General features: G+C 43.5%; 1 protein-coding gene across 3 annotated transcripts in view; it reads left to right on the top strand.

Moving 5' to 3' along the window:
• Nucleotides 1–22,747, top strand: part of prickle2b (prickle homolog 2b) — a 164,848-nt gene that overhangs the window by 67,635 nt on the left and 74,466 nt on the right. The gene's annotated exons all lie outside the window — the stretch shown is intronic.

Here is a 22,747-nt window from a genome sequence, read left to right as displayed (position 1 = left end):
AGGAGAATATTAAAACTATATAAAAACTACAATGAAGATTCAGTAAAATTATATAATAAATTAGAGTTTATAGATATGAGGAAAGACTCAAACATTTGAGTTTTTTCAATAAGGTAAATTAATGAAGGGTCTAATGGTGACTTTCAAATTAAAGATTTTAAAACAGTGAATAGTGAAAGATTGCTTCAACTGCTTGGCAAATTTGCAATGAAAGCCTTAGATAGGAAAATCACCAGAAGATAAAGTGACAAAAGCAATTTCTCACAAAGTTTATTAGAATATGGAATGTCTTCCCAGGACGGCTATTTGTCAAGCCTCCTTCAACATGTTATGATCTTGGCCAGACCCCCAAATTGTTGGTAATATCCGGTTAGGGACCAATGACGTTTGTTTAAAAGTAGACAAAGTTTGAGATTCAAGACACTTGCTCAGTCAATAAAACCACAAGATTCCACAGGTTTTGAACAAACAAAAATAAACTCTCTACTATACAGGTCAGAAAGATAAAACAATTTATAATATCTATCTTATACTCTAACATTCAGGGGAAGTATGAGATCCATGTGAATTAACAAGCCAACTGTGGTCGAGCACACCACGTTACACAATAAATGGCAGATGTTACCAAGACAGAGTCTATGGATTTCTCAACAATCCATCCAGACATCAGTAACACTGTGAGCCACCCAATCCCACTGACATGCTGTCTCTCTCACGAGGGCTTCCATTCTTTGCCTTCGAAGATCTAACTTGGGAATTCTCTCCAAATGTCGCTCCAACTCGGATGGCATCAACAATGGCCCATCTCACAGGGTTTCAATCTCATCTCCCAAGATTCAGTTCCTCTGGATTCCCGAGACTGCACTGAAGGACCAACTCTCAAACACAATTTCAGATCTTCGGCCACATCAAGCAGAGCACTATAGTTCCAAAGGGGTACTTTTGCCCCAGTGGCCCATTGCACACTGTCACCAACCTTTGGCTGCCTTCTTGGATCTTTGGAGCTTCTTCTGTGTCCACTTCGATTACCTGGGCTTCCTTTACGCCCTCTTCACTTAAAGTCTGCTACCCACAGCCTTTTTTCTATTTGGAGCCTTTTTTCTCTGCTCCAGTCCCCTCTCTGGGGTTTTTCTTTTCGGACCTCGTCCTGTCCCCTGCCTGGAACCCTTCTTCTCAATGGCATTCCTCTCTTGGTCACCTAACCTGGGTTTTTGTGCCGTTTTTTTCCTGATCTGCAGGTGCACTTGGCCCAAATAACGTAAAAATGCCAGTCTGCACATGCGCAAAAGCTCCGAGGTCCTTGGCAGTTGAAATTCCTAACCTCTGCTCTCAACGTTAAGGTAAGTTTGACTTTCATAATAGACAGCAGTTTCCAAACCTGCGACTTCTATCACGGACCCCAGACACATGGACCTGAATTTTACATTCCAAGGTCAGGTGTGCACCCAACCCGAATGCACATAAAATTGTGCAAAATGACGTCAGGCATGTGTCCCGATGTCATCACACATGCATGCAATATTGAGGTTGGCGGGCATGTGTGGGAGTCAGAGCCCTGCCCACCGCCACTTAAAGGGCCAATTAAGGCCACTAAAAAGCCTATTGACTGAGCAGGCAAGCAGCACAACTTTATCAAATTATCATCCAAGGATGGGATAAAAGGCTTCCAGAGCACAAGTCCTTTCATTTTATTTGTGATTGTGCTGCTGTCATATTCCTGAGTTTTGCCAGATTTCATTTTGATTGCCCTTGCTTTTTAAGCTGGTGCATCTATAAACCTGTGCCAAAGTTCTGACAAAATAGATCAGTCGGTACAAACCATGGGAAACATTGACGATTACAAAAGATGTTGGCCTTGAAAATCCATGGCCATTTGCCACTGTAATTATATGGGGGAGTGGGGGATGGGGGGGCAGTGGGTGGGTTGGTTTGAGCTGAGGGTAGGGGCTCTCTGAACGTCAAGCTCCCCATGATTCAGGCTTTCATTAAGACCCAGCATACAGACACTGCAAGTTTGTCATCGAAGGTGTCCCAACTGACCCAGCAGTAGATGTACGATATGACTAGATCCCTACATAATTAATAAGTTTTTTTTATGAAAGATTCCCCTAAAAATGGGAACAACCATACTTCCTTTGCAGCCCCCAGCACCCACTCCCTCACTTCACCACGGCCACTAGCCCTAGCTGCACCGCCTCAGCCTGGCAGTCCAGAGCTGCTGCAATGGTTGGTAGCCATTCTGAATGCACCCTTGATAGCATGGGTGTCTACCACGTTGGAGCATTCTGCTCTTTGGAGCACATGGGCTTACTGTCCCAGCACAGTCCTGAGTCTGCGGCGCCAGTGTTCTGGTGAGATGTTAATCTGGGACCATGTTTACCCACTCAGATGGATGTAAAAGATCCAACATTGCTGTCAGTGGGAGCTTGCTCTACGTAATTTGGCTGGCTGGCACATTCTCCACATTATAGCAGTGAGGCAAAAGTGGTGAGGCATTCTGGGACATCCTGAAGTCATGAGAAATGCTTATTCATTATTTTTTCTTTCTTCACTAATGTAAGTAGATATAGGGAACCCCCTCCCCAACTCTTTCCCCCCTCCTCCCACCAACAGTTTCCTCCCTGCTGCCGCAAAGTTTAGTTGGATCCGTGGCAGATGCTGGACATGACCTGTAGATTTTCAAGGCATATTTCAGAGCTACTATGTACAAATATGTTGAGTTAGTGAAGGTTTTAGTCAGGGTCAGTTCATTGCCGAAAAGCCTCGGTATTAACACCTCATTTTCATGCTTAGGACCTATTTGTTTTTCCACTGGAAGTTTAATTGAAGTTACCAGAATTGTGGGGGATACGATTGGACCCAATGCCCAACTTATTCCCACCCCACCCGTACTGTCAGGCCAACCGGAAGACACATTTCACGCTGGGTGGGCCTTAATTGGCTACCCAGTGTGAAATTGCATTGAGAATGTGCAATCTTGCCCAGGAGTGGATTCTACATCCACTTCCTAACCCACTGACTTTGTGCGCACATCAAGTGTGAAATTCAGGCCATGAAAACACGCAAGCTCCCTCCAAGCCATACACCATCACCATTCCTTCATTATTGCTGGGTCACAAATCTGGAACTATCTTTCTAAAATTGTATTTACACCACTTGGTGTGCAGCGGCTCAAAAGATGGATCACCACCACCTTCTCAAAGGCAATTATGAACCGACAACAAATGCGCACCTTATTTCGATGCTATGGAGGCAGAGACTATGTTACTATTTAACAGCGAACTGAATAAGTATTTGGAAAAGGAAAAGCATAGAAGGATGTGTGGGAAAATGAAGATCAATCAGAGTAGACAGCTCCGGTTGAAGAGTTAGGCTGCCTCCTGTGCTTTAAATCTTGATGAAAAATGCCATGTTGTTCAATATTGTGTTAGGTCAGCTTAAATAACAAAAATGTTGTAATTCTCCATATCATTATTAATTTCTCATCTATCCACTGCCTTTTTCATGAATGGGAAGGAACAATGCTGCAAAATAAAACAGCTGTTCTGTAATCATTCTAAAATTGATGTATTAGACCAAGCTTAGTGGGTCAAAGAGAGCTTTATACCAGCAACTGAATATTGAAAATCTAAAATAAAAGTTTGCTTATTTTTATGTTTCCCTTTCTTGAATTATCTTGTACCAGTGCCATAAACCTTTAGTTCTCTTTGCTGTACTTAATATACACCTTGTATTTGTTGCAAACCAGGAATAAGTTTCTACCCATCTTCATACATAGATTTGTAATATAACATCAATATGAATTTCATTTTTCAAAACAGTGTCCAATAAAATATGAAAATATGTAAATTAAAAAGCACATCTTTATGCTAAATTGATTATGCTTGAAAATTAGCAAACATTTTCTGTAACTTTGGTTTATACTTTTGACTCTCATCTGAAGAGCTTTTGAAAATCATGACAGTGTTACTTGATATAGTATTTATCTGGTAGTTCAGTGAGCAAAAATTTGTTCAGAAAGTGGCATAACACTTTTCAGTAATTAAGAATTTTTGAGTTTGAATCAAGATACATAGTTAATTAGTGGCAGCAGTCATTGGGGAAAAGCAATTCACCAAGTCTCCATCACCAGCACGTTCCAAACCTGCGACCTTTACCACTTGGCAGGTCAAGGACAGCAGACACATGGAAACACACAGGATTCCCCTCCAAGCCACACACCTCCTAGACCTGGAATTACATCACTATGCCTTCACTGTCACTAGGTCAAAAACCTGGAACTCCTTTCCTAGCAACACTGTGGCTGTACCTACACACTTGGACTGCAGCAGTTCAAGAAGGCGGATAACCACCACCTTCTGAAAGGCAATTAGGGACGGACAACAAATGCAAGCCTTGTTAGCGATGCTTACATCCCATGAAAGAATTAAAAGAAACAGAGAGGAAATGGATTTAAACAATGTGCCTTGTTATCATCATTTTGAAGATACAATTGTCGTTTTACATGTTGTAGATATGGATGAGTGTAGAAAGATTAATGCTATCTTTACTGTGATGAACAAGTTTAAATGCTTCTCCTGTTCAGTGTAGGAAATAAAAAAACATTTCTCTCAAAAGTATTTCTTCAATGCATTATTTAATGCTCCTAAGACTGGCAGCGCTCCAACATTTACAAAAAATATGCAGAGAAAACTCCAAGTGATGAACCTGTTCACCACCCTTGTACACTTTAATTCATTTTCAACATTAGTTTTTGGGGTTGAGTAAAAATAGTATTAGAATGCAGGTTTGCAAAAGAAAAGCAAGGTTTTCACACAAGTACCAGATTTTCTGTTGGAGGTGTTGGAGGATCGAGCAGCCAGATGCCTACTCATAGAGAGGAAAACTGTAAAATGTGACAACATCATCCCATACACTATGCATTCTCTTACACCTCCTAATAGTTGACTCACATCTGCTCTCTCACTATACCATCAAACAGTGCCTAATATGATGCCAAGAAACCAGCTGGGCCATACTACCTTGGCAGCATTCTGCAGCCAGGCTCTGAGATTGGCAACAAAGGGCTAAACATCAGCCATCTGGCACCCAAGCTGAAGCCACTAGGTGAGCATATCGTGGAAGTGCAAGAATTGGACAATGCCTGTTAAACAACCCTGATTGTGTAAGAATTACACAGAAAACCAATTTAAGATAATCAGTCAGGCTTGCAGTGTGTGGCTCACTTACACATACTAGAAGCCATATATATTCAAACACAGGGCCCTGTCCTGTGCAGACAAAAGGAACATGTCCACACATTGCATTTTCAACTAAACTGAAGCTTAGGAAACAGTCATTCCCTGGTTCATTCCCCAGGACAATGCCTTGACCAATCAGAGTCAACCTTGCCTGGTTTGAATTCAACAAAGCTGGTCAGTTAACTGTTCCATGCTGCAGTCTCTATGGCAATGTCTCCATCAATCAGAGTACACGTGCCAAACAATCAGCACTTTCTTCTCATGCAGTATAAATTATTATTCCCCAGTTACTGTTGGAAAATTCTTGAGTTATCCTGATGAGTGCTAGATGAAAACCAGTATGTCTCTTTTTTCAGCAATACTCAAATGACTAAGTGCAGGAATATTCAAAATGTTACTTGGGGAAAACATTATGAGTTAAACATGGGTGAAAATATTGTTTGATTGCAATTTTAATAGCTGATATATTTGCCATCAGTTATGCATTATGGCTTTATCTGCATTATGATTCTATCATTGTCACTGAGTCTGCACTAGCAAGTATAATCTATACCAAGGATGGTCAATGTTTGGAAATACTTTGCTTTAGAGTGGAGGACTGACAGAGCTGAAGACAAGGAATGTTAATGTGGGAGCAATGGAGTGGTTCAGCTGAATTGTTGTTTCCAAAGTACTCTGTCTGCAGGCTAGTGCTGCCACCCTCCTTCTGCCCCATCCTCCCTGTCATTGGGACATTCTTCATCAGGTAGTACGAAGTATACTTGTTATCCAAGCCCCATCAGCTGTCTCCATTGCACAGCAAAGCTGTGCAGAATGCAGCAGATGGCCACAATCTGGGAGACTATTTGTTGACTGTCCCGCAAAAGCCCCACTTTTGCCCAGGCACAGAGAGCATTAATTGAATCTCTATTCAATGATGGTTTTAGTGCCTCAGGTTATGTATCACCATCCAGCAGCAAGTGTGGGTTTTGTTGAGGTATCAAAAGCCATGTATAAATAGGTTAGTTCTTGCCCTCAATTAATCAGTCCTTGACAAACTGAGAGTGGTCAAAGATTGAGGGGCAGTATATTACCTGGGAGTCAGAGAGGCACACTGCTCAGAACTGGCCCATGCTGAGTTTGAAAGGAGAGTGAAGAAACATAGTGACATCACAACAACGAAGCAATTTGATTGGTTGGGGAAGAAGCTGGCTGTTTGGTGAGTACCTGGTAAATGATTAAGGTCTATACTATTCCTAAGGTTTAAAATAGTACAGGAACTGGTGGTAAGATTAATAAAGTATGTAAAAAGGAAATTAAACAATTGAATAAGATAATTAAGTAGATAATTGAAAGCAATTAAGGATGGAAGGATGGGTGATGTGTCAAGACTGCAGCATGTGGGAGCTCCTGGCTTCCAGTGTGATCCGGGGCAAATAAGTCTGCAGTAGGTGTTTGCGGCTCTAGAAGCTTCGGCTCAGAGTCATTGAGCTGAAGGCCGAGCTGCAGACACTGTAATACATCAGGGAGGGATAATGTTAACTGGACACTTTGTACCAGGAGGCAGTCACACCCCTTAGGATAGGGTCTTCTGACTTGGTCAGTGGCCAGGGACAGGTGGTGTCTCTGAGAATGAGACAGGTAAGGGGACCCAGAGGGCAGGAGTGCAGCAGCCTCAGTCTTTGCAATTGTCTAACAGGTTTAAGGTTCCTCTACACGCAGTCTCCTCTACATTGGAGAGACCAAATGCAGACTAGGTGACTGCTTTGCGGAACACCTTCAGCCTGTCCGCAAGCATGACCCAGACCTTCCTGTCACCAGCCGTTTCAACACACCATCATGTTCTCATGCCCACATGTCTGTCCTTGGCCTGCTGAAATGTTCCAGTGAAACCCAATGCAAACTGGAGGAACAGCACCTCATCTTCCGATTAGGCACTTTACAGCCTTCCAGACTTAACATTGAGTTCAACAACTTAGACCATGAACCCTCTCCTCCATCCTCACCCCTTTTATAATCCCCTTCTTTCAATATTCATTTTTATTTTTACTTTTATCCACTTATTTTCATTTTACTCATTGTTTTATCCCCACCTTTTACCATATTTTCAATCTTTTTCCCACCACCCTCCCCTCTCCTCACCTCACCCCACCCCCACTAGGTCCATCTGTCACTTGTTCATGTTATTTTCAGAGTACTTATCTTTGTCCTGCTATTACCACATTCTGCTTTCCGACCTTAATGTCATCATCAGCACCTCCTTTAGCCAGTACCGCTATCATTAACATTCCTTTGTCCTTTTGTTCATGACATCTTTGTCAATCTCTCCTTTGCCTCCACCTTCCAGCCAGCTCCACCTGCTCCATACACCACCCCCCCCCTTAAGCAGTATAAATTTCGTTACATTTTTACTTCTCTTTAGCTCTGAAGAAGAGTCATATGGACTTGAAAGGTTAACTGTCTTTTTCTCCATAGATGTTGTTAGACCTGCTGAGTTTTTCCAGCATTTCCTGTTCTTGTTTCAGATTTCCAGCATCCACAGTATTTTGCTTTTATCATAGGTTTGAGGTTCTTTCAGCTTGTTTGGATGAGAATAGGAGCTGCAAGGTGAATGAGCTAACTGACCTTGGCACTGTGGTACAGGAAGCCATTCAAGCGGGTAGAGCAAAAAGGCATGTAGTAGCAGTGGGGGACAGTATAGTGAGGGGGAAATTGACACAATTCTTTGCAGCCAAGAGTGAGTGTCCCGATGGCTTTGTTGCCTGCTCGGTGCCAGGGTTCGGGGCATCTGCTGAGGGCTGGTGAGGAACTTTCAGTTGGAGAGGGAGGATCCAGTCATCATAGCCCATGACATAATAACGATATAGGCAGGGCAAGGAGGGAGGTTCTGCATAGTGAGTATGAGGAGCTAAGCACCAAATTAAGAAGCACAACCTCAACGGTAATCATCTCTGGTTTATTACCTGAGCCATGTGCAAATTGGCAGAGGGCAAATAAGTTTAGAGAAACAAGTGCATGGCTCAAAGGCTGGTGTGGGAGAAGTAGATTCTGGTTTGTGGGGCACTGGCACCAGTACTGGGATAAATGGGGGCTATACTGTTGGGATGGTCTTCACCTGAACCATGCTGAGGTGGGTGTTTTAGCGAGCCCCATAAATAGGGAAGCAGAAAAGTTTTTAAACTAATTAGTGGTGGCAAGGGATCAAATTTAGGAATATCGAAGAGCAGAAACAAGGCAAGAAATAAAGGTATTAATATGGGAAATGATAAATAGAACGTGACAGGAAGGTTTAGAGAGTACAAACCTAAGAGTAAGTCAGCAGTCAAGGCTAGATGTTACAAAATAACAAAAGAACAAAATTAACAACTCTGTACCTCATTGTACGTAGCATTCAAAACTAAACCGATGAACTGATATAGCGCAAATAGAAATAAATCAGTATGACCTGATAGCCCTCACAGAGGCATGGCTGCAGGATGACATAGATTGGGACCTGAGTATTGAAGGGTACATGACATTTAGGAAGGACACAAAGCTAGGAAAAGGTGGAGGTGTGGCTCTGTTGATTAATGATGATATAAGCACAATAGAGAGGGATGACCAAAGTTCAGGAAACCAGGATATAGAAGTGATTTGGGTAAACACAGAAACATGGAAAATAGGAGTAAGAGTAGGTCATTTGGCCCTTCAAGCCTGCTCTGCCATTCTATATGATCATGGCTGATCCTCCATCTCAACACCATATTCCCGTTCCGCCCCCATACCCCTTGATGCCTTTTGAGTCTAGAAATCTATCTACTTCCTTCTTAAATATATTCAGTGACTTGGCCCTCTGTGGAAAATTCCACAGGTTCACTATCCTCTGAGTGAAGAAGTTTCTCCTCATCTCAGTCCTAAATGGCCTACCACATATCCTGAGACCGTGACCCCTTGTTTTAGATACCCCAGCCAGGGGAAACATCATCCCTGCATCCAGTCTGTCCATCCCTGTCAGAATTTTATTTGTTTCAATGAGATCCCCTCTCATTCTTCTAAACTCCAGTGTATACAGGCCTAGTCGACCCAATCTCTCCTCATACAACAATCCTGCCATCCCAGGAATCAGTCTAATGAACCTTCGCTGCACTCCTTCTATGGCAGGTATATCCTTCCTTAGGTAAGGAGACCAAAACGGTGCACAATACTCCAGGTGTGTAATGAAACAATAATTTGACAGTATGGATTTGCATTACTGGCTAACTCCTTAAAATTTTGGGCAGCAACAAACACAGTGTAATTTTGTTTTGCTGCTCAACAGTTTGCCGTCTTAAAGAACATGATCTTAAATCATGCTACAGATGGTTGTTAATTAGCACTTTTAAATTGGCATATAAAGCAGCACTTGTACTCTAAAATATTGCACGCTAAATCATTTGCATGAGAATTGTACCTCAGATTAAATTTAAATAGCTGTCAGAAATTATAATATGGGACAAATTATGGATACTTCAACGAAATAGTTATAAAGGGACATAACAAAACGTGCATCAAATCATGTTTTTGGCTCTTCATTATAAAATTCCGCAATATCTAAAGTTTGCAAGAATTTGCTACAAAATTGGATTGCCAGAAAAAATGGTAACTGCGATCATTGTGTTGTAGATTAATACTGTATTCATTTCTCATGGGTGACCCCACCATGCACTCCATTTTCCAACATTTCTGCCTCATGTACACTGTATGTTAATCACCCGAATTTAAAAGGTTTTTAGACACTACTCTGAAGGTGGAAGTAAGTTGTTGCAGACAGCCTTATTCCAGTTATTGGCGCTGTTATAGCCTTATTAAACTATCTTTCTTATTGCCTTTTGCTGTCATTATCTTCTGTGCCACCTACCTTTGTGCTATTTGCTGAGGGGCTGCTATTTATTCTGCCTCTTTTTGCAGACCAGTAACAATGTGTTTCCCATTGAGGTTACCCTTCTGTTTTGGAAGATCAGAAGGAGTAATGAAGTGTATTCTAGCATAGTGATTATGTTACTGGACTAGTAATGCAAAAACCTGGATGAATAATTCAGAGAACCAGTCCAAATCCCACCACGACATTTTGAGAATCTGAATTAAAAAAAAGAATATCAGTAAAAGTGACCATGAGGCTGTTGTTTTGTCATAAAAACCTAACTGCCTGCCAAGATCTTCAGATATATGAATGAGAATGTGGACAGGACTGTTCATTTGAGGTTTTGGTGGATGGTATTGATACCCTACAGTCAACAATTTAACAGACAGTCGTCGCTTTTGGGCTGGAAATGTTGTCTCCCATTGTGGTTTGTGGATGGGATCAGGAACTAATATTACCATTATTTGGTATTGGGGAAGGGGCCTGGTGTGGTCGCAAAAAAGAATTTGCCCCTCATGTTTTTAGAGTTGACAGATCACTGGCTTTGTCCTCTACCTCTTGCATTCTTCTCCCTTTATTAATAACATTTGCACACAGTTCTTTTTACTAGAGTACCTGCCATATTTTTGCTTATATTTCTCTATTGGTGCAACATTTCACAGAATCAAAGAATTGTTATGGCACAGAAGGAAGCTGTTTGGCCCATCGTGTCTGCATCGATTCTCCAAATGAGCATTATGACTTAGTGCCATTCCTCTGCGTTTTCTCCGTACCCTTGCACATTGTTTCTATTCAAATAATCATTCAGTGCCCTCTTGAATACCTCAACTGAACCTGCCTCCAATACACTTCTAGGTAGTACATTCCAGATTCAAACCATTCGCTGAGTGAAAAAGTTTTTTCTCACATTATACTTGCTTCTTTGCAAACCACTTTAAGCCTGTGCCCTCTCATTCTCAATTCCTTGAAGAGTGGGAACAGTTTCTCCCTATCTACTCTACCCAGCCCCCCTCATGATTTTGAACACCTCTATCAAATCTACTGTTAGCTTCCTCCTCTCCAAGGAGAACAGCCACAACCTCTCTATCTTCTATATCTACTGAAGTTTTTCATCCCTGGAACCATTCTTAAAAACCTCTTCTGCACTCTCTCTGATGCGTTCACATCCTTCCTATAGTGTGATGCCCAGAACCAAACATAATACTCAGCTGAGGTCTAACTAGTGTCTTATATAAGCTCAGCATAACCTCCTTGCTCTTGTACTTTATGCCCCTATTGATAAAGCCCAGGATACTATATGCTTTATTAACTGCTCTCTCCACCTGTCCTGCCACTTTCAATGTTCTATACACATATACACCCAGGTCACTCTGTTCCTGCACCCCCTTAAGAATTGTACCACTTATTTTATATTTTCACTCCATGTTCTTCCTACCAAAATGCATCACCTCACACTTCTCCACATTGAACTTCATCTGCCACCTATCTGCCCACTCTACCGACTTGTGTATGTCCTTTTGAAGTTCTACACTGTCCTTCTCACAGTTTACAATGCTTCCAGTTTTGTAGCATCGGAAAAGTTTGAAATTCTCCCCTGTGCATAGAGATCTAGATCATTAATATATATCAGGAAGTGCATAGGTCCTAATACCAGCCCCTAGGGAACTCCACTACAAACATTCCTGCATCCTGAAAAATATCCATTGACCATTATCCTCTGTTTCATATTACTCAGCCAATTTTATATCCATGTTGCAACTGTCCCTTTTATTCCATGAGCTATATCTTTTCTCACAAGTCTGTTGTGTGGCACTGTGTCGAATGCCTTTTGAAAGTCCATGTACACCACATCAACAGCATTAACCTTGTCTACTCTTTCTGTTATCTCTTCAAAAAAACTCCAGCAAGTTAGTTAAACATGATTTCCTTGTTAGAAATCCATGCTGGCTCTTCCTAAACAACCCACATTTTTCCATGTTATGACTAATTCTATCCTGAATAATTGTTTCTAGAAGCTTCCCCATCACTGAAGTTAAACTGACAGGTCTGTTATTGCTTGGCATATCCTTACAATCTTTTTTGAGCAAGGCCTTAATGCTTGCAATTGTCCAGCCCTCTAGCACCTCCCCTGATTCTAGGGAAGACCAAAAGATTATGGCCAGTGCCCCTGCAATTTCCACTCTTCCTTCCTTCAATATCCTTACATGCAACTCACCCGGTCCTGGTGCCTTATCAACCTTAAGTACTGATAGTTTGTTGAACACTTCTAGTGACTGAGTTTTCCATCGGTCACAGTGACTTCGGTAGCATCTGCTTCCTTGGTAAAGATAGACGTAAAGTATTCATTTAACACCTCAGCCGTACCCCCTGCTTCCATGTATAAATCCTCTTTTTGGCCCCTATCGGCCCTATACCTTTTACCACCCTCTTTCACTTTATGTGCCAATAGAAGACTTTGTGATTTCCCCTTCATGGTGGCTGTCAGTCTTTACTCATGTTCTTTCTTTGCTTCACTGATTTGCTTCTTCACTTCCCCTCTGAACCTTCTGTATTCCACTTGGTTCTCAGTTGTATTTTCTACCTGACCCAGGATGTCCAACAGGTAAATAATAGTCCAAAGAAAGATGAAAAATGCTAATACTGGAAACCTGTAATAAAAATAAGAGCCAAAATTTGTTTTCAAAATAATGGTGAAGCTAATAGAACTCTCCATTATTTGAGTGCAAATGCCACTGCAACTTCAGGCAAGGGTAGATGCACAATTGAACCTGAAAGTCATAAGGTTACTGTTGAAGATGTGCCCCTCTGCTGTTCACTTCATGAGAAAGGGTGTCTCACTGTTTGGCCTCCTATTCAAATGCATTGAGTGGCTTGAAGTTCCTGTACTTGCACTGTAGAAATGAAGTAATCTTGCCACATTTCAAGTCTAAGCACCCTTTTAACAAAGTCATAAATTTTACTTACTGCTCCCCGGTAAAGAAAATAAAGTATTACAAATGTGTAGTCTTTTTTTAGATTTCAACTATTAGAGATTTTTGTAAATGTAGAATTCTTTTTAACTTTTCCCGTTGTCTCTGTTTTTACTCTCTCACAATCTAATCTTTTGTTCCCCTCTATTTGTACCTTGACATTGAATTTACCATTCTAACTAAATAATTTCTTGGTTCTTACACTGTTAATTTCACGATCCTTTAATGTGATTAGTTAACATGATACACGGGCTGAGATTTTTCTTTCAATGCGAGTGCCGGAACGGAGGCGGACAGATGCTTAAGTCCGCCCCTCAAGTCAGTGTGCTAGATTCCTGACATGAAACTAAACACTGAATGTTTAAATGATTCCTAGGAGAGTGGGAAGAGAACCCACCCGAAATGTGTAAATGGCTAGTTCCAGTAGTTCATTAAGGGCTAGTTTGGAATTTTCATATTAAGACACAGCATCTACAAAGCATTTCAACCGCGATGGGGAGGAAGAGGTGGTAACACAGCAGTATGTGAATCAGAAAGGCGGGAGAACAATGAAAGGCACCATTAAAGAAGGAAGACTCAAAGCAGGCCCACATTCACAGGCAACCATTTGTACAGCATCAGGAGAAATATCTGTAATATCTCTTCAATATCATCTGGACAAGGGCATTTTAGGGGAGACAACTGATACAAACTTCACAGATTCATGAGACGGGGTTCAGGAAGTCACCACATTCCAATTGAATTGAAGGAAGGACCTAACTGGAAATGGATTAAGCTACTCCCAAGACAGGATCAATTAGCAATGAGGAGCAGCAACTGCAGGAGCAGAGGCAGACCGCTAGGCAACAGGGGTGCAGGGGTTTTTCAATTCATTAATGGGATGTGGGCATCGCTGGCTAGGCCTCCGTTTATTGCCCGTCCCTAATTGCCCTTGTTCAGAGGGCATTTAAGAGTCAACCACATTGCCCTGGGTCTAGAGTTAGATGTACGCCAGACCAGGTGAAAACAGCAGATTTCCTTCCCTAAAGGACATTAAGGAATCATGTTTTTTTTACAACAATTGGCAAAGGTTTTGTGGTCATCATCAGACTTTTAATTCCAGATTTTTATTGAATTCAAATTTCACCATCTGCCATGGTGGGATTCGAACCTGGGTCCCTACAGCATTACCCTGGGTCTCTGGAATACAATCCAATGACAATACCACTAAGGCAACAGATATGATACCATCAGCATGGGGATTACTGCTGAAGAAAAAGCTACCTGGACACATCAGAGTGTCAGTGCCACAGAAGGCTGCACCTGTCCAGGCACATGGTTGCTGACTTATGTACCATCATTGAGGGTAATCCAAGGGGTCTCAGGAAACCATCACCATGGTCTTCCCATGGTGTTATGATTGAGATGGGAGGAGTACACAATTTCTGTAGCCTCAATACTCCACAGGTCACACCATAAGTCTAAATGTTAAAATCACTCACCAAAGTGGTCAATTGTTTATCTTCGCTACTGCTAGAGCCAAAATAAAAGAGACTTTAACCAGGCTTCTTTCAATAAACTCAATAATTGATTTAAAAACAAAAAAACTCAGCAGGTCTGGCAGCATCGGCAGAGAAGAAAAGAGTTGACGTTTCGAGTCCTCATGACCCTTCAACAGAACTAGGTGAATCCAAGGAAGGGGTGAAGTATAAGCTGGTTTAAGGTGTGTGTGTGAGGGGGGGAGGGGTTTGGGGGGGGTGGTGGGCGTGGGGGAGAGAAGTGGAGGGGGGTGGTGTGGTTGTAGGGACAAACAAGCAGTGATAGAAGCAGATCATCAAAAGATGTCACAGACAACAGAACAAAAGAACACATAGGTGTTGAAGTTGGTGATATTATCTAAACAAATGTGTTAATTAAGAATGGTTGGTAGGACACTCAAGGTATAGCTCTAGTGGGGGTGGGGGGGAGCATAAAAGATTTAAAAATATTTTAAAATAATGGGAATAGGTGGGAAAAGAAAAATCTATATAATTTATTGGAAAACCAAAAGGAAGGGGGAAGAAACAGAAAGGGGGTGGGGATGGAGGAGGGAGCTCAAGACCTAAAGTTGTTGAATTCAATATTCAGTCCATAAGGCTGTAAGGTGCCTAGTCGGAAGATGAGGTGTTGTTCCTCCAGTTTGCGTTGGGCTTCACTGGAACAATGCAGCAAGCCAAGGACAGACATGTGGGCAAGAGAGCAGGGTGGAATGTTAAAATGGCAAGCAACAGGGAGGTTTGGGTCATTCTTGCGGACAGACCGCAGGTGTTCTGCAAAGCGGTCGCCCAGTTTATGTTTGGTCTCTCCGATGTAGAGGAGACCACATTGGGAGCAACGAATGCAGTAGACTAAGTTGGGGGAAATGCAAGTGAAATGCTGCTTCACTTGAAAGGAGTGTTTGGGCCCTTGGACGGTGAGGAGAGAGGAAGTGAAGGGGCAGGTGTTACATCTTTTGCGTGGGCATGGGGTGGTGCCATAGGAGGGGGTTGAGGAGTAGGGGGTGATGGAGGGGTGGACCAGGGTGTCCCGGAGGGAACGATCCCTACGGAATGCCGACGGGGGGGGTGAAGGGAAGATGTGTTTGGTGGTGGCATCATGCTGGAGTTGGCAGAAATGGCGGAGGATGATCCTTTGAATGCGGAGGCTGGTGGGGTGATAAGTGAAGACAAGGGGGACCCTATCATGTTTCTGCGAGGGAGGAGAAGGCGTGAGGGCGGATGCACGGGAGATGGGCCGGACACGGTTGAGGGCCCTGTCAACGACCGTGGGTGGAAAACCTCGGTTAAGGAAGAAGGAGGACATGTCAGAGGAACTGTTTTTGAAGGTAGCATCATCGGAACAGATGTGACGGAGGCAACGGAACTGAGAGAATGGGATGGAGTCCTTACAGGAAGAGGGGTGTGAGGAGCTGTAGTCGAGGTAGCTGTGGGAGTCGGTAGGTTTGTAATGGATATTGGTGGACAGTCTATCACCAGAGGTTGGGACAGAGAGGTCAAGGAAGGGAAGTGTCAGAGATGGACCACGTGAAAATGATGGAGGGGTGGAGATTGGAAGCAAAATTAATAAATTTTTCCAAGTCCCGACGAGAACATGAAGCAGCACCGAAGTAATCATCGATGTACCGGAGAAAGAGTTGTGGAAGGGGGCCGCAGTAGGACTGCAACAAGGAATGTTCCACATACCCCATAAAGAGACAGGCATAGCTGGGGCCCATGCGGGTACCCATAGCCACACCTTTTATTTGGAGGAAGTGAGAGGAGTTGAAGGAGAAATTGTTCAGTGTGAGAACAAGTTCAGCCAGACGGAGGAGAGTAGTGATGGATGGGGATTGTTCGGGCCTCTGTTCGAGGAAGAAGCTAAGGGCCCTCAGACCATCCTGGTGGGGGATGGAGGTGTAGAGGGATTGGACGTCCATGGTGAAGAGGAAGCGGTTGGGGCCAGGGAACTGGAAATTGTTGATGTGACATAAGTTGTCAGAGGAATCACAGATGTAGGTGGGAAGGGACTGGACAAGGGGAGAGAGAAGGGAGTCAAAATAACGAGAAATGAGTTCTGTGGGGCAGGAGCAAGCTGACACGATCGGTCTACCGGGACAGTTCTGTTTGTGGATTTTGGGTAGGTGATATAAGCGGGCCGTCCGAGGTTGGGCGGCTATCAAGTTGGAAGCTGTGGGAGGAAGATCCCCAGAGGAGATGAGGTCAGTGACAGTCCTGGAAACAATGGCTTGATGTTCAGTGGTGGGGTCATGGTCCAGAGAGAGGTAGGAGGAAGTGTCTGCGAGTTGATGCTCAGCCTCCGCGAGGTAGAGGTCAGTGCGCCAGACAACAACAGCACCTCCCTCGTCAGTGGGTTTGATGACAGTGTCAGGGTTGGACCTGAGAGAATGGAGTGCAGTAAGTTCAGAGAGAGAGAGATTAGAATGGGTGAGAGGAGCAGAGAAATTGAGACGACTAATGTCGCGCCGACAGTTCTTAATGAAAAGATCAAGAGAAGGTAAGAATCCAGAGGGCAGGGTCCAGGTGGAGGGAGAATATTGGAGGTGGGTGAAAGGATCCGTTGAATGGGGAGAGGACTCCTGCCCAAAGAAGTGAGCCCGGAGACGAAGACGGCAGAAGAAGAGTTCAGCATCATGCCGAGCCCGAAATTCATTGAGATGAGGGTGTAAGGGTATGAAACTAAGTCCTTTGCTGAGCACTGAATGTTCAGCATCGGAGAGGGGAAGGTCAGGGGGTATAGTGAATACACGGCTGGAGCTGGGATTGGAAGATGGGGTGGGGACGGAGGGACAGGCAGGGGTGGAGGGTCCTAGATAGGTGTTGGTGTCGATGAGTTGTTGGAGCTTGCATTCCTTAGCACTTGAGAGAAAGAGAAAAAGTTTCTTGTTGAGGCGTTGGATGAGACGAAGAATAAGATGAAACTGGGGGCACGTGCAGCTTTGAAAAAGGGTACGGCGGTGCTGCTGGAGGGAGAGGTCGAGTGTGTTCCTATGGCGGCGCATGGCACTGAGTGTGGATCTCAGAATGTGATACCCCTTCCTTGGATTCACCTAGTTCTGTTGAAGGGTCATGAGGACTCGAAATGTCAACTCTTTTCTTCTCTGCCGATGCTGCCAGACCTGCTGAGTTTTTCCAGGTAATTCTGTTTTTGTTTTCAATAATTGATTTATTATGAAACAACATTTAATTTTTAAAACTAGTTGCAAAACTGGTTAACACACAATTTGTAATCCGGACGTTTAAAGTCACACCTGCGTGCGTGTATATACACACACACACACACACACACACACAAGGTCAAGACAAATATGATCTCTGCAGAGGTTGGTGCAAGGGAACACTATGAAAAAGCATAGAGTTTGAAAAGGTCTTGGCGCTGTCGATTTGGTGTTCCTGCGTGTGAAGATATAGTGCTGGTCACAGTTGTTGTCTGGAGGTCCTTTGCAAAGGATCTTTAGTGAAATATTGTCTTTGTTAACTCTCGCTTGTCGCAGCCTCGCAGGCTTTCAAATATAGATGAGTTATGCTGAGATGAGGATTTTCTGGCTGAAGGTAAACACCCACTCTAGACTGCAGGCAATACAGGGAGGGAGAGGAGCAATCCTCCTTCACAGTTTGCTTAGCAGGAGCCCACAGCCTGGCAACAGCAGGGTTTTTTATTTTAACTCAAGGAAACAAAATAACTCTTATCTTCCCCAGGTTTCTTGTCTGTCACATGGAAAAACAGCTTGCTCAAAGACCAAAGTGAACTTGTCACCTTTTAGAAAAAAATTACATTGAATTCCAAGTGGATAGTGGTACTCAAGTTCATAGAGCAGTGGGATTTGCCTCCGCTAGATTCCCTCAGGTGAAGGGGATCATGAAGACATCAAGTGATCAGCCAGGGAGATCCCTCACTAGGAAGGGATTCTATTCCCTAAACACTAAGCTCATATGTGACCATAGCAAGCACTTTATGCAGATGTGTGCACACTATCCTGGAAGCTGCCATGTTACCTTCATCCTCAGGCAATGACAGATGCCACAGCTCTTTTGAGCCATTGGAAATCATTGGAAGGCTGTTAGCATGTAAGGCTTATACCTTGAAGAGATGGCTGTTGACACTGGTGTGTAACCCTGCCCCAGAGGCCGAAAGACGGTACAACTGATGCCATTTGAGCACAAGAGTCATCATTGAGCAGGTCATCAGCCTCATAAAAATGAGGCTCAGGTGGCACGCTCCAGTACACTCCCTCCAGAGCCTCTCTCCTTGGCGTGGTCTGCTGGTTCTCCGTAACATGGCCCTCCTGAAAAGTGTGGACCTTGAAGAAAGAGAGTTGTTGCAATGGCACAGGTCCTCAGAGAAGGAAATCTAGGAGGAAGCAACTGAAGAAGAACTGGAGAATGGTTTCTATACTTTGTAGGTATTAGGCTCAGGAGGCAGAGTACTTATCAGGATGGCAGGGATGCTGGGGCCACTCTGATCCAGATACGTTTCACCTGAGAGTTACCTAGTCAGCAGGACATTTGAAGATGTGAGACTCCTTCATCTGACTGTGAGAAAGCATCCATTAAGAATAAAAGTCAGCAACCTTCCAATGCCACATACTGCAAGACTCCAAGTCTCCATGTCTCACACACTTTCCTAACACACTCCTTTGCTTGGCTAACCCTTATTTTCCATTCCTCTACCTTTCAACAATATGCCCAGTGCTTTATCACATAACAGTTTGTTACTGTTTACAACAGAACACCTAAGTGACCCACAAATTGACATCACTGATGGACTGACCTCTTCTCACAGCCACTTCTACGAGTTGCTCCCCCTGTGGCTGAGGTTGAGTCAGAGGCAGACTGCTCACCAGTGCATGTGTGAGATGGAGATGTCCATGGCAGTTGGCCTTGATGTAGAGGTGCTGAGGTTGGGGGATGTGGCTGGGTCATCTCCAAAAGCTGCTGCACCGGCATCACTGCAAGGGCTGCCTCTGTAACAGGACCTGTATTGGTACAGGTATTTCCTCCATCACAGGGGCCTTGGAGATGTATGGTGGTGATCTCGGAGCCCTGTGAAGCATAGCCCCCTCATCATCATCTGCCACTGCCTCATACCTTTCATGGCATCCTTGATTGCTGGAGAGAAACACTGCCTGGGGAGCAGCTGGCATCCATTCTATGCTTCTTGTTCACTATTCCTGCATCTACTCAGAACAATGAGACTCATGCAGTTGGCCACACATTCAAAGGAGGAGTTCATACATTCAAAACTACTGTGTCATTATGGAGCACATGAGATGAATGGACTCCTCCATTCTCATCCCTTGACTCTGCAGTACCACAGGTAACTCCTGACATGTGTGCACACATCTCTCATGCTGATTTCCAGGCAGAGCAGCCTGTTTCGTGATTCCCAAGGCTCTGTGTCTCTGTCCTCCTATCCTCCATCCTCTGAGGAGACTGACCACAGACTCTGCCTCCCCTGTCTCATCCTGCTCTGAAGTGATGAGCATTTTTCTCTGTTCCACAATTTCTAATACCCACACAAGGGCCCAATGAGGCGCATGTGTCTGCACAGGTGGATTGTTCACAAGAAAGATATGACAGTGCAGACTCCCATGTGCCTGCCTCCTCTGACTCCTGAAGAATGTTGGCAGTGTGTGAACTCCTCCCCCCTCTGCAGCTAGCCCTGGGAGACACAAGAAGGTGGTTGTGAGAAATTGGTCTGATCAACAGATGCTTGACGTTGTGCACTTTCTCTCAGACCTTTCATCTAGTCTTTGAAATGATAGAAACTAAGGCAGGAATTCAGTTGGGCTCGCAAACAGCATGGAGTGTAACCAGGAGACCCTCGGCCAGACAGAATTGGACCTTGGGCCTCATTCCAATGATCAATCTGTCAAGCTGGTAGCACCCACCATACTTTCACAGTACTTCACCCCTTTAGAAGGAGGATTTCAGACCCCTTGCTTCACTGATAGTGGCTCACAGATTCTTTGGGGGGGGGCGGGGGGTGAGAGAGGACAGTGGAATTGGAGCTCACACATGTCCTGAGTCCACATGATTTTAAAAAGCAAAAGAAAACTTACCCTTTTGGTAGTGGCCAGTTCCTAGGCTGTATCCACACCAGGAAATCCTAAGTGAAACAGACCTAACTCTTGGTCTGGTCAGGACAAGCCAATTCCTAAGGATCATAAAACAGCCATTAGGTCGTTAATCAGCTTGTGCAAGATGACTATTTTAGATAGCTGCCTTGAATGCCTGAATGTTGTTCAAGCCAATAAAGCTGTGGATATTTTTAAGTATTCTCAGGGTGCAGTGCATTTTCCCACACAATTCATAATTTCTCTCTCCAGGCTGGTTTGAAGACAAGGGAGCTCATAAAATCCAGCAGATGGTATTCCCACCACCTACTCGGCCACCACAACCTGTATGAAATTTTATGGTGGTAGTGGAGTCATCTGGCAGCCCACCCACCTTTGGGCCTATTTCAGCCCTTATGTGGCCACTTAAGGGCCTTATCCCACTCCTGCCACTATTTTACTTACAGCAGGGGGAAGCCCACACCAAGTGGGTACCTCAGCAGCTTTAGCTCCATGAGCTGGTGTTGAGCAAGTTGGGGGGAGGAACCTCCTTTGTGAGCTTCCTGTGTCTATCAGAGGCCCTCCCCCAACACTCACCAGATCACACTCCCCGCAACGTCCCCGCCCAGCCTTTCCTAGTCAAACCCCTTGGCCTCTCAAACCTAGCCCTTTACCCTCCCTCACCTGGGACTGCCAGCCTGACCCCAGCAAACCCCCCACACCCACTTACCTTACTCTCCAGCTTCAGTAATGATCTCCACTGGGGGCTGCTAGTAGTCCCAAAAGTGGCCATAGCCCTCACCTGGCAATGCTGGGATTACAGAGCTGCTCGCAATTCGATTGGTCTCTGAGGTTGGACTTCCTGTCCCTGAGGGGCAGAAATCCTGCCTCCAGCCTATTAATAGCTTGGCCGTTGAATAACAGCAAGGCAGCTGTTCTTCCCATGGGTGGCTGCCTTACTGAATTTTTAGCTGGGGGGCAGGGACCATGCCACCCCATAAAATCCAGACCTCCATTTTCCGCCTGGGAAATGGTTGTAATGATGGCTAATTATTACCCTGTTGTGCATGAGACATTGCTAAGATTCCTGCCACCTTTGCTTGCACAGGGGCTGTCCTTCCCAATCAATATGTGTTTGCCAGCTCAATTACTGTGTACATTCACATTTGAGAGGCTTGATAGTGCAGTTGAATTCTTCCCTGTTGTTACATTCTGACATTTTCAACAGCAATTGAAAGTTCTTCAGCTAGATTATCAAACTTTTTGGCAGCTATAATAGTTAACTGGCTTAGTGCTTGAGTATTTACATTGGGACTGACTGTACATTCCTATAAACAGTATATTTGATAGCTGTGTGCTATATAATATAATCATTTTCAGGGATGGGAAATGTTTTTCTCTTTTTGTAGCAAAATAGGGTGCCCCAACTTGCAAAAAAATCTACTGTTCAATATCCCTCTACTATATTAGAAGCATGTAGCTGTTGGCCAAAATTTGTTTTATAACTGGGTTGATTTGACTTTGATGTCATAATTTATTTAAAATTATATTCTTATACCTCATTACCAATTACTATATAATTTAATAGCATACTTTAAGGTAAGGTATTGTATATAATAGAATACATTAAATTCTGAGTTGTTTAACTAGCCACAATTAGACAATAATTTAACTCAGAGCACTTGATGCCTTTTCGAGCTTTAAAATAGTTTTTAAGCATGCATTGTTGATTTTTCTTTGGCTTCCAAATGCAGGTTTTAAATATTATTTCCAAATATTTCTATAACTATGTAAAATAAGTTTAAATAACATTCTTTGCATATTGAAAGCAATTTATCTTATTCCAATACTTTCAAAGAGTTTGTTGCAAAGACTTAGTTTTAAAAAGCACATACAATTGTTTTTACATTCTTGCTACAATTTGAAATCAATCTGAAGTGTTCATGCCTGCACAGCTGTAAAACTTTCCTTTAGCAACTGTCATCTTAACCCTTATCCTGCCAAAAAAAGAACTCTACTGTTAGCAATAACAGATGATGTGACTAGTACTTTAAGGGTTTTAATTAGTTTTGATAATTAAACTTTTTAACTGGGTTCTGTTTTTCAAAAG

The sequence above is a fragment of the Carcharodon carcharias genome, chromosome 7 (genome assembly GCF_017639515.1).
Source record: "Carcharodon carcharias isolate sCarCar2 chromosome 7, sCarCar2.pri, whole genome shotgun sequence".
In the NCBI taxonomy this organism is placed as follows: domain Eukaryota; kingdom Metazoa; phylum Chordata; class Chondrichthyes; order Lamniformes; family Lamnidae; genus Carcharodon; species Carcharodon carcharias.
This window is presented reverse-complemented; position numbering and strand designations above follow the sequence as displayed.